Source organism: Vicugna pacos, chromosome 2 (assembly GCF_048564905.1).
Source record: "Vicugna pacos chromosome 2, VicPac4, whole genome shotgun sequence".
In the NCBI taxonomy this organism is placed as follows: domain Eukaryota; kingdom Metazoa; phylum Chordata; class Mammalia; order Artiodactyla; family Camelidae; genus Vicugna; species Vicugna pacos.
Genome location: NC_132988.1, coordinates 120,426,495 through 120,434,793, shown reverse-complemented (window position 1 = coordinate 120,434,793; position 8,299 = coordinate 120,426,495). Strand labels below are relative to the sequence as shown.

Here is an 8,299-nt window from a genome sequence, read left to right as displayed (position 1 = left end):
GGGCGGGGGCAACGGCGGCGCGGGCGGCGGCAAGGCCGGCCCGGCGGCAGCGCTGCGCGGCTCCCAGGCCGCGGGCCTGGCGGCCCCGGGCGGCGCGGCGGCGGCCAACGGGCCCCTCGGCGCGGGCGCGGGCGCGGGCGGCGCCGCCCCCGGAGGCTACTTCGAGGTAAGCGGCGGCGGCGGCGGCGGCGGCGGGCGGGGGCGGAGGCAGGGGCGGGCGGAGGGCGCGGTAACGGGCGCAGGGCGGGGGCCGCGGTCCGCTCGCGCCCTGACAGCCCCCCGCGGGGCCGGCGGGCCGGGGGTGGGAGGCGCCGCCGCCCCGCGCACGGAGCCGGGGCCGGGCTGCCGCGCGCCAGGTGCCGCATCTCCCGGGGAGCGCGGCGCCGCCGGCCCACCTGCGCGGCGCTGTCACGGACCCGGGGGTGGTGCCCTGTCGCCCGGCGCGGAGCTCGTCCTTGAGCTCCCTCCAGTGCGATTCCAGGATGAGCGTGAGTCAGGTGGCGAGCGGGGCTTCCCTCGCGGCGCCCACCTTCTCCGCGCCCTTGCGAATGATCTTTGAAAAGTGCCTCCTGGAAGTTTTCTCGGCCCTCTCCAGTATGGTCGTTTGAAAGGTGCCTGACAGTCTTCCCGCGGTGGCGGCCCTGACCCCTCATTCCCTGCTTGTTTAAAGTTCTTAGGGGTGACTGGTGGTCTGGTAAAGCAGGCATATGTGCAGGGTTTGAACTTACGGAGTTTGAGTAGTAATTCTTTCCCGTTTTGCTTATGAAGGCAGCTAGCACACGCTGCCTCCGCCAGTTGTGGATTGCTGCCACTTTTATTCTGCTCTTGGTCGCAGCACTTTACAAGACAAGTCCTCGTACGTGGGTATGCAGTTGGCATTCGCTTCCACTCATTCAGTTGTCTCCTGAAAGATAACGGATTTTTTCACAAAAACTGTGTTGTTAAAAGTGTTAAATTAAGTTGTTTCAAAGATATTTGCAACAGTAACAACAAAAGTCTCCTCAGAAGTATTTATTTGTGTGCCATTTTGAGAGAAATTGTTTTATGCAAGATTCTAAATGTTATGTTGGAATGGTATGTAGTGAGAGCAGATGATAAATCATTGCATATGGCTTGGCTCTCCGATGCGTATACTATTATACGAATGTACAGTAATGTGTATGTGTTTTACTTGTAGCTTAAGGTATTTGGAGTGTTCTCTGGGTGATAAGTGCAGTTGTTGGAGCTTTCTTTAGATTATATTGTCAAATTTGTTTTGGATCCTGGGTCACAGCCTTGGACTTCAGAGTTTCCAGAGGTTGCCCTTTTCCAGTGCCCTAGAGAGTGAAACAGGTGTAGTTCTTGGGATCCTTAGGTATTTGCATCGTTGGACTGTAAATTAAAGGCAGTGCTTACTGCTGCCCAGGAGGGGAGGGGAGGAGGTCTGCCTAAGCAAATCCTTTACAAAAATGTTGATAATATTTGCTATAGCTGGATGTGAAATATCTCCATTTCTATTGATTAAATAAAGACATGTTGGTAGTACAGTAAAAATTCTTACACTAGCCTTTCATTCCATAATTTTAGATTTTAATAATTCTCAGTTTGCAATATTTAGCTAAAATAACCTGTTAGTTAGTATTCTAATCGCACTTTGCAAACTCAGATAACCGTATGCCTAGTACTATTTTTGATAGGACTGTCTTATTCTGTTAAACTTACCAATCTAGGTTTTTGACCAGGCCCCACTATAATAAATGAGACACATTGAGACTTGCAGTGCCTGCTCACCCTGCACACACACAGGGCGTTTTACAAAATGATGCTGCAGTGCTTTTTGTTCTTTTCTGTTCCCTTCATTTTCATTAGCAAAATGCTGGTTGTAGTGTACAGTTATTTTATTATGTACTATTGAGTTGTGACCTACACCTTTAAAACCATACTTTTTTTAAATTATATTTTAAAGTTTAAAGCTATGTCTTTAGTTTTAAATTTTCTTCACAAGTATTTTAATAATAGTGCACTAAAGATACAGTAACAGGGTAACAGCAATCACAAAAGTTCTTTAAAAATTTTTTTTAAAACTGAAGTATAGTTGATTAACAATGTTATGTTAGATTCTGGGGTATAGCACTGTGATTCAGTTATACATATATATTCTTTTTCATTGTAAGTTATCACAGGCTGTTGAATATCCTTCTCTGTGCTGTACAATAAGACTTTGTTGTTTATCTGTTTTTGTATACAGCAGTTTGTATCTGCTAATCCCAAACTCCTAATTTGTCCCTCCCCACCTTCCTTTCCCCTTTGGTAACCATAAGTTTGTTTTCTATGTCTGTGAGTATGTTTCTGTTTTCTAAATAAGTTCATTTGTGTCTTTTTTTTTTTTAGATTCCACATATAAGTGACGTCATATAATATTTGTCTTTCTTTGTCTGACTTGCTTCACTCATTGAAGTAAGTATGATAATCTCTAGGTCCATCTATGTTCCTGCAAATGGCATTATTTTATTCTTTTTAATAGCTGAGTAGTATTCCATTGTATCTAGATAACCACATCTCCTTTATCCAGTCATCTGTCAGTGGACATTTAGGTTGCTTCCATGTCTTGGCTATGGTAAATAGCAATCACAAAAATTTTTAATGTAATTCTAAAATCTCTGAATTGTTTCCTCACAGATGGTGAGTTCTTTGGGACGCTTTACCTGCTACAGAACAGTGTTTGTCAACAAGTAACAGGGACTGGCCCTGCGTTTCCCAGAGAGACTTATGATTCTTGGGGCACCTTCCCTCCATTTCATGTAGGGTCACCAGGGAGAAGGTGTCTAAGAAAGAAGAGTGGAAGGACTGTCTTGATTCTCAGGAGCGGTCTTACCCCCACTGCCCAGTGTGCTGGGCACAGCCTGAGCATCAGACCTGGGAGCATCTTCAGCAAGGCGGCTGCTGAGGCAAAGAAGGCGTTTCTGCACAGAGGTGGTTCTACAAACAAATGCGGACCGTAGGATATGTAGGAAAGCACAGTGTAGCTTGTAGCGGCTTTGGCCCGCAGCAGAATTCTGGTGTTCAGAGCTTGGGGGGTGTAAGCTTGATAGGCTCTGTGCCCTCGGGTACAACCTCGCACAGCCTTAGTTTTCTGGGTGGCGTGGCACCCAGCGCCTAGGGCCGTGGTAAGAATGCAGCAGGTAGAGCCTGGAAGAGCTTACACTGTGCCTAGTGGCACACAGTGCTGTGCGTGTACATGGTCGGTGGTTTCGGGAGTCTGGCCGGCTTTCTTTGTTAGGGACTCTGCTGCAGGACAGTGTCAGTGACACCGTTTCCACTGGCGGGGAGCGGGGAGCAGTGACCATGTGCGTGTTGGACGCAGCCCGCTCTAGCAGCCGTGTGTGGTGTCTGCTCTAACGTGACCGTGAAGGGTTAGCCCCAAAATGAAAAGTTGATAGGTGAAGGCCATCGAGAATGCATCTTGCTATTTTGCATTTCTATTTTAAAATGTAATTTTCATAATTCATGGTGTATTAAGTGAAGAAAGAAGCTTATAAAATAGAAAAGTGTTTGCAGTGAGGACCCATTTTTGTAAAGCATCTGCATGTATATCTACTTGCATAGGAAAGTCTGACAGGGTATATGTCAAAATAATTTGTGTTAGAAATTCTGATGACTTTCTTTTTCCCTTTTTTGTGCATGCCTCAAGCTTTAAGACTTTTCTACAATGAACACTACATATGGAGCAAGAAGGCAAATGGTACTTTTACAACCTGATATTACCAACGACTCTTCTTTTTCAAATTTTGGCTTTTCCCATCCTTTAACAGTTAAGCATCTAGATATTTACACAAAATAAAAATACTTATACCATCAGAATTCTGTATTTGAATAAGTGCGCAAAATCAAGTCATGTATATGTTATTCACCAAAATTGCTGTATAGTGGAAATTGTCCTGTGTCATTAGCTGTAGGGATATCAAATTACATAAAATTTACACTCATGGAGGGATCAAATGGAAATTTAGGGCTATTTTTGTAATGCTGTTAGAGGTTTATAAAAGGAAGCTATTTGGGATAGGGATCAAAGTGCATTTTCAAACAGTGATTTTACAGTTTTAAAGTCAGAGAAATGGACAGTGTAGGGGGCATTTGTAATAACATAAATCCTGTTTCATTGCTGAGGTGGCAAGGAAGAGGTGACGTCAGTGGTGTTTAAAGGCCATCATACAGGATACCCTGTGGTCAGTGGTGTGATTTGGATCTTGGGGTATGCAGGGTGCACTTAGCGGCCTTCGCCGTGTTGTAGAAATCACTGCCATGGTGAAATGAGGTTCAGGAATCATAACTCTCTAGTTCACATTTACCTCAGTGACTGAGGGAGTAGGCTGAGTGAAAATCTAGAGCCTTCTGTGATTTCGCTGAGATTATCAGTGTCGTGCAGGTGCGTGAGCATCTCTGTGATGCAGTCCTTCATGTGTGCCCCACATAACCAGTCTTTCAGCATGCAGAACACAGGCAAAGCGTCTCCCCGTGTCCTCACCCCACTGCTGTTCTCATGCATTTTGCCTGGTTTTGAACTTCACGTAAAAGTGCTTTCTGCTAGTGCTGTTTGGCTCAACGTTATATCTGAGATGCTTCGGTGGTGTTGATGTAGCAATTCATCCTTCTTTTTCACGGCAGGCAGTTTTCCATTGTGTGAATATTCCACCACTTACCCATTCTACTATTGACGGACATTTGCGTTATTTTATTTTATGGCTGATATGAATCAAGCTGGTGTGCACATTCCTGTATGGGATTTTTGGTGGATAAGAGTACTCACTTTCACTGAGTGTATACCTGAAGTGGAATTGCTAAGTATACCTGTGGCTTGACTTTACTAGATACTGCCAGAGAGTTTTTCTCAGAGGTTTTCTTACGTGCTAACTTAAAAATCAACATGTAGTAAAGTTTGTATTTTTTAATGTACCATTATTTTGATTTTTAACGCATATGTAGATTCATGTATTCACTGTCACAGGATTCAGAGCAATTTCATTACCCACAAAAGCTCCCTCATGCTCTTCCTATACAAGAACACTCCCCCACCCCTAAACTCTGGACAGCCAGTACTTTGTTACTACGATTTTGTCTTTTGAAGCAGTCATATAAATGGAATCATACAGTATGTAGCTTTTTGAGCCTGATTCCTTTCACTCAGCATAATCATTTTGAGATTCATCCAAGTTGCTTCACATATTAGTAGTTTGTTCCTTTTTACTGCCAAGTAGTGTTCCATTGAATGGGTGTACCACAGTTCATCCATTCTCTCTTCAGTGGACATTGGGGTTTTTTCAGGTTTTGATGACATAAGTAAAGCCACTATAAGCATTTGTGTACAAGTTTTTGTGTGAAGGTAAATTTTCATTTCCTTAGGATAAATACCAAGGAGTGGGAGCAGAGTCATGTGATAACATTATAAGAAACTGCAAACCTGTTTTCCAGAGTGGCTGTACCATTTTTTTGACTTCCCATCAGCAGTGTGTGAGAGTTCACTTGACCTACATCCGTGGTAGCACTTGACATTGTCAGTAATTTTATTTTAACCATTTTGATAAATGAGTGTGTAGTGGCGTTCTGGTTTTAATTTGCATTTCCCCAGTGACTACTGACACTGAACACTTTTCATTTCTTTATTTGTCATTCTTGTATCCTCTTGGGTAAACTTTATTTAAGAGTTTTTTTTTTTTAATTTTGGGGGGAAGTAATTAGGTTTTATTCTATTTATTTATTTATTTAATTTTAATGAAAGTACTGGGATTTGAACCCAGGATCTCAGTGCTCTGCCACTGAGCTATGCCATCCCCCCAAGAATTTGCTTATTTTTGATTGAATTGTTTATTTTCTTTGAGTTTTGATAGTTCTTTGTAATTCTTGATATGAGTCCTATATCAGGATATGTGATTAACAAACATTTTCTTATAGTCTATAGCTTGTCTTACTCTATTAACTGTTTTTTGCAAAAAGAAAAGTATTTTGATGTAGTTCAGCTTACCAATTTTTTTCTTCTATGGATCATACTTTTTCGTGTCATGTCTAAGAACTCTTTGTTGTATAAAACCTCAGGTTATAAGGATATTTTTCCTATTTTTTTCCTAAAAATGTCATAATTTTACATTTAGATCTGTGATTTTCATTTTAGTTAATTTTGTATAAGGTATCAGATTCTGGTAGGGATTCCCCTCCCCCCACGCATGGATGTCAGGTTGCTTCAAACCCATTTGTTGAAAGGATATCCTTTCTCCATTGAATTGACTTTTCACTTCTGTCAAAAATCAGTTGACCTTATTTGTGTAGGTTATTTCTGGACTGTGTTCTGTTCTGGTCTGTTGATCTATGGGTCTCTCCCGTTGTCCATACCACACTGTCTTGATTACTGTAAGTCTTAAAATTGGCAAGGTGATTCCTCCAACCAAAAAAGAAATGTTTTTGCTATTTCATTTTGCTTTTATAGTTGTTTTGCTTTTGCAGACATTTTAGAATCAGCTTGTCTGTGTCTTACAGGTAATTCTATTGGGATTTGATTGGAATAGCCTTAAATCTGTAGATCAGTTAGGGGGAAAATTGATGTACTTACTGTGTTGAATCTTCCAAACTGTGAACATGGTATATGTTTCTATTTATTTGGTCATCTTTGATTCCTTTCTTTTTTAAATTGAGATAGAATTGATATATAGTACATCTTTGATTTCTTTCATCTGTGTTTTGTATGTTTTCAGCATACAGATCCTGTACCATGTTTTGTTAGATTTATAAAGTATTTTATTTTTTTCAAATTTTGTAAAAAATGGTGTTTTTAAGAATTTCAGTTTCTATTTATTCATTGCTGATATATAGAAATATGATTAATTTTTATGTATTCAACTAATGTCTGTTGATTTTACTAAAATCATACATTCTGGGAATTTTTTGTGGTTTTATTGGAATTTTCTGTGTAGATAATCATGTTCTCTGTGAACAGTGAATTTTTTGGTTTGTTTTTCATTCTGTATGCCTTTTATTTCTTTTTCTTTCTTTATTGCACTTGATAGGGCTTTTAGTACAATTTCTTTGTTTCTGATTTTAGGGGGAAAGCGTTCAGTCTTTCAGCATAAAGAGTGATGTCTACTGTGGATTTTTTGAGTTGCCCATTATCATGTTGAGGAAGTTTTTCTTCCTTTATTAGTTTGCTGAGAGTTTTATCAGTGGATGTTAAAGTTGTGAAGTATTTTTTGAATCAATTGATATGACCATGTGTTTTTTTCTTCTTTAGACTGTTAATGTGGTAGATCATATTATTGATTTTTGAATACTGGACCAGCTTTGCATTCCTGGAATAAACCCTGCTAGATCATGATATATTACTCTTTTTGAAATAATTGCTGGTTTCATTGTACTGATATTTTGTTGAGCGTTGTTGCATCTGTTTTTATGGGATATATGTCAGTGGTTTTCTTGTATTGTCCTTGCCTGATTTTGGTATCAGTATAGTGCTGGCCTCATAAAGCAAGTTAACAATTGTTGCCTTCTATTTTAGTAGTTTGTGCTTTTCAAGGAATTGGTCCATTTCATTTTAGTTGTTGAATTTATGTGTGTAAAATTGTCTGTAGTCCGTCTTTATTATCCTTTTAATATCTGTGAGAGTCTGTGTCCCCTCTTTCACTCCTGATATTGTCAGTTTGTCTTCTCTCTTTTCTGCCAGTCTTAATAGGGGTTCCTTAAGTTTTTAATCTTTTTAAAGAACCACCTTTTAGTTTTATTGATTTTTTTCCCTATTGTTTTGATTTGTTTTTTTTTTTTTAAACACCCTTTGCCGTATTGCTTGCTTTGGGTTTATTTTGATTTTTAATTTTTCTGATTTGTTAGAGTAGAACCTTAGGTTATTGATTTGAGGCCATTTTTCTTCCCTAATACACATATTTAGTGCTATAAACATCACATACTTCAGCATCATCCCACAAATTTTGGTATATTGTACTTTCATTTTCATTCACTTTAAAATATTTTCTAATTTCCCTTAAATCTTCCTCTTTGCTTCACAGATTATTAAGATGTTGTTTAATTTGCTGTTTTCACGTTACTGTGTCCTAGTCTGATCCCAGTATGGTCAGAGAACATCCTTTTATGATTCTTAATTCTTCGAAAAATTTTAAGGTTTTGTGGTCTATCTTAGCATCTATTATTTATGCACTGAGACATGTATATTTTGTTATTACTGAGTGGAGTTCTCTTGAATGTCAGATTATTTTGTTTAATTCTAAACTTTTGCTGATTGTTTACTAGTTTCATCAGTTGCTGAGAGAGGAGGGTTGAAGTC

At 40.1% G+C, this 8,299-nt stretch overlaps 1 protein-coding gene across 1 annotated transcript in view; it reads left to right on the top strand.

Moving 5' to 3' along the window:
- Positions 1–24: 24 nt before the first annotated feature.
- Positions 25–8,299, top strand: part of FAM193A (family with sequence similarity 193 member A) — a 137,263-nt gene continuing 128,988 nt past the window's right edge. Inside the window, exon 1 of the mRNA XM_072947097.1 lies at positions 25–166. The gene's annotated coding sequence lies outside the window, so the exon portion shown is untranslated. The remainder of the gene's footprint in view (positions 167–8,299) is intronic.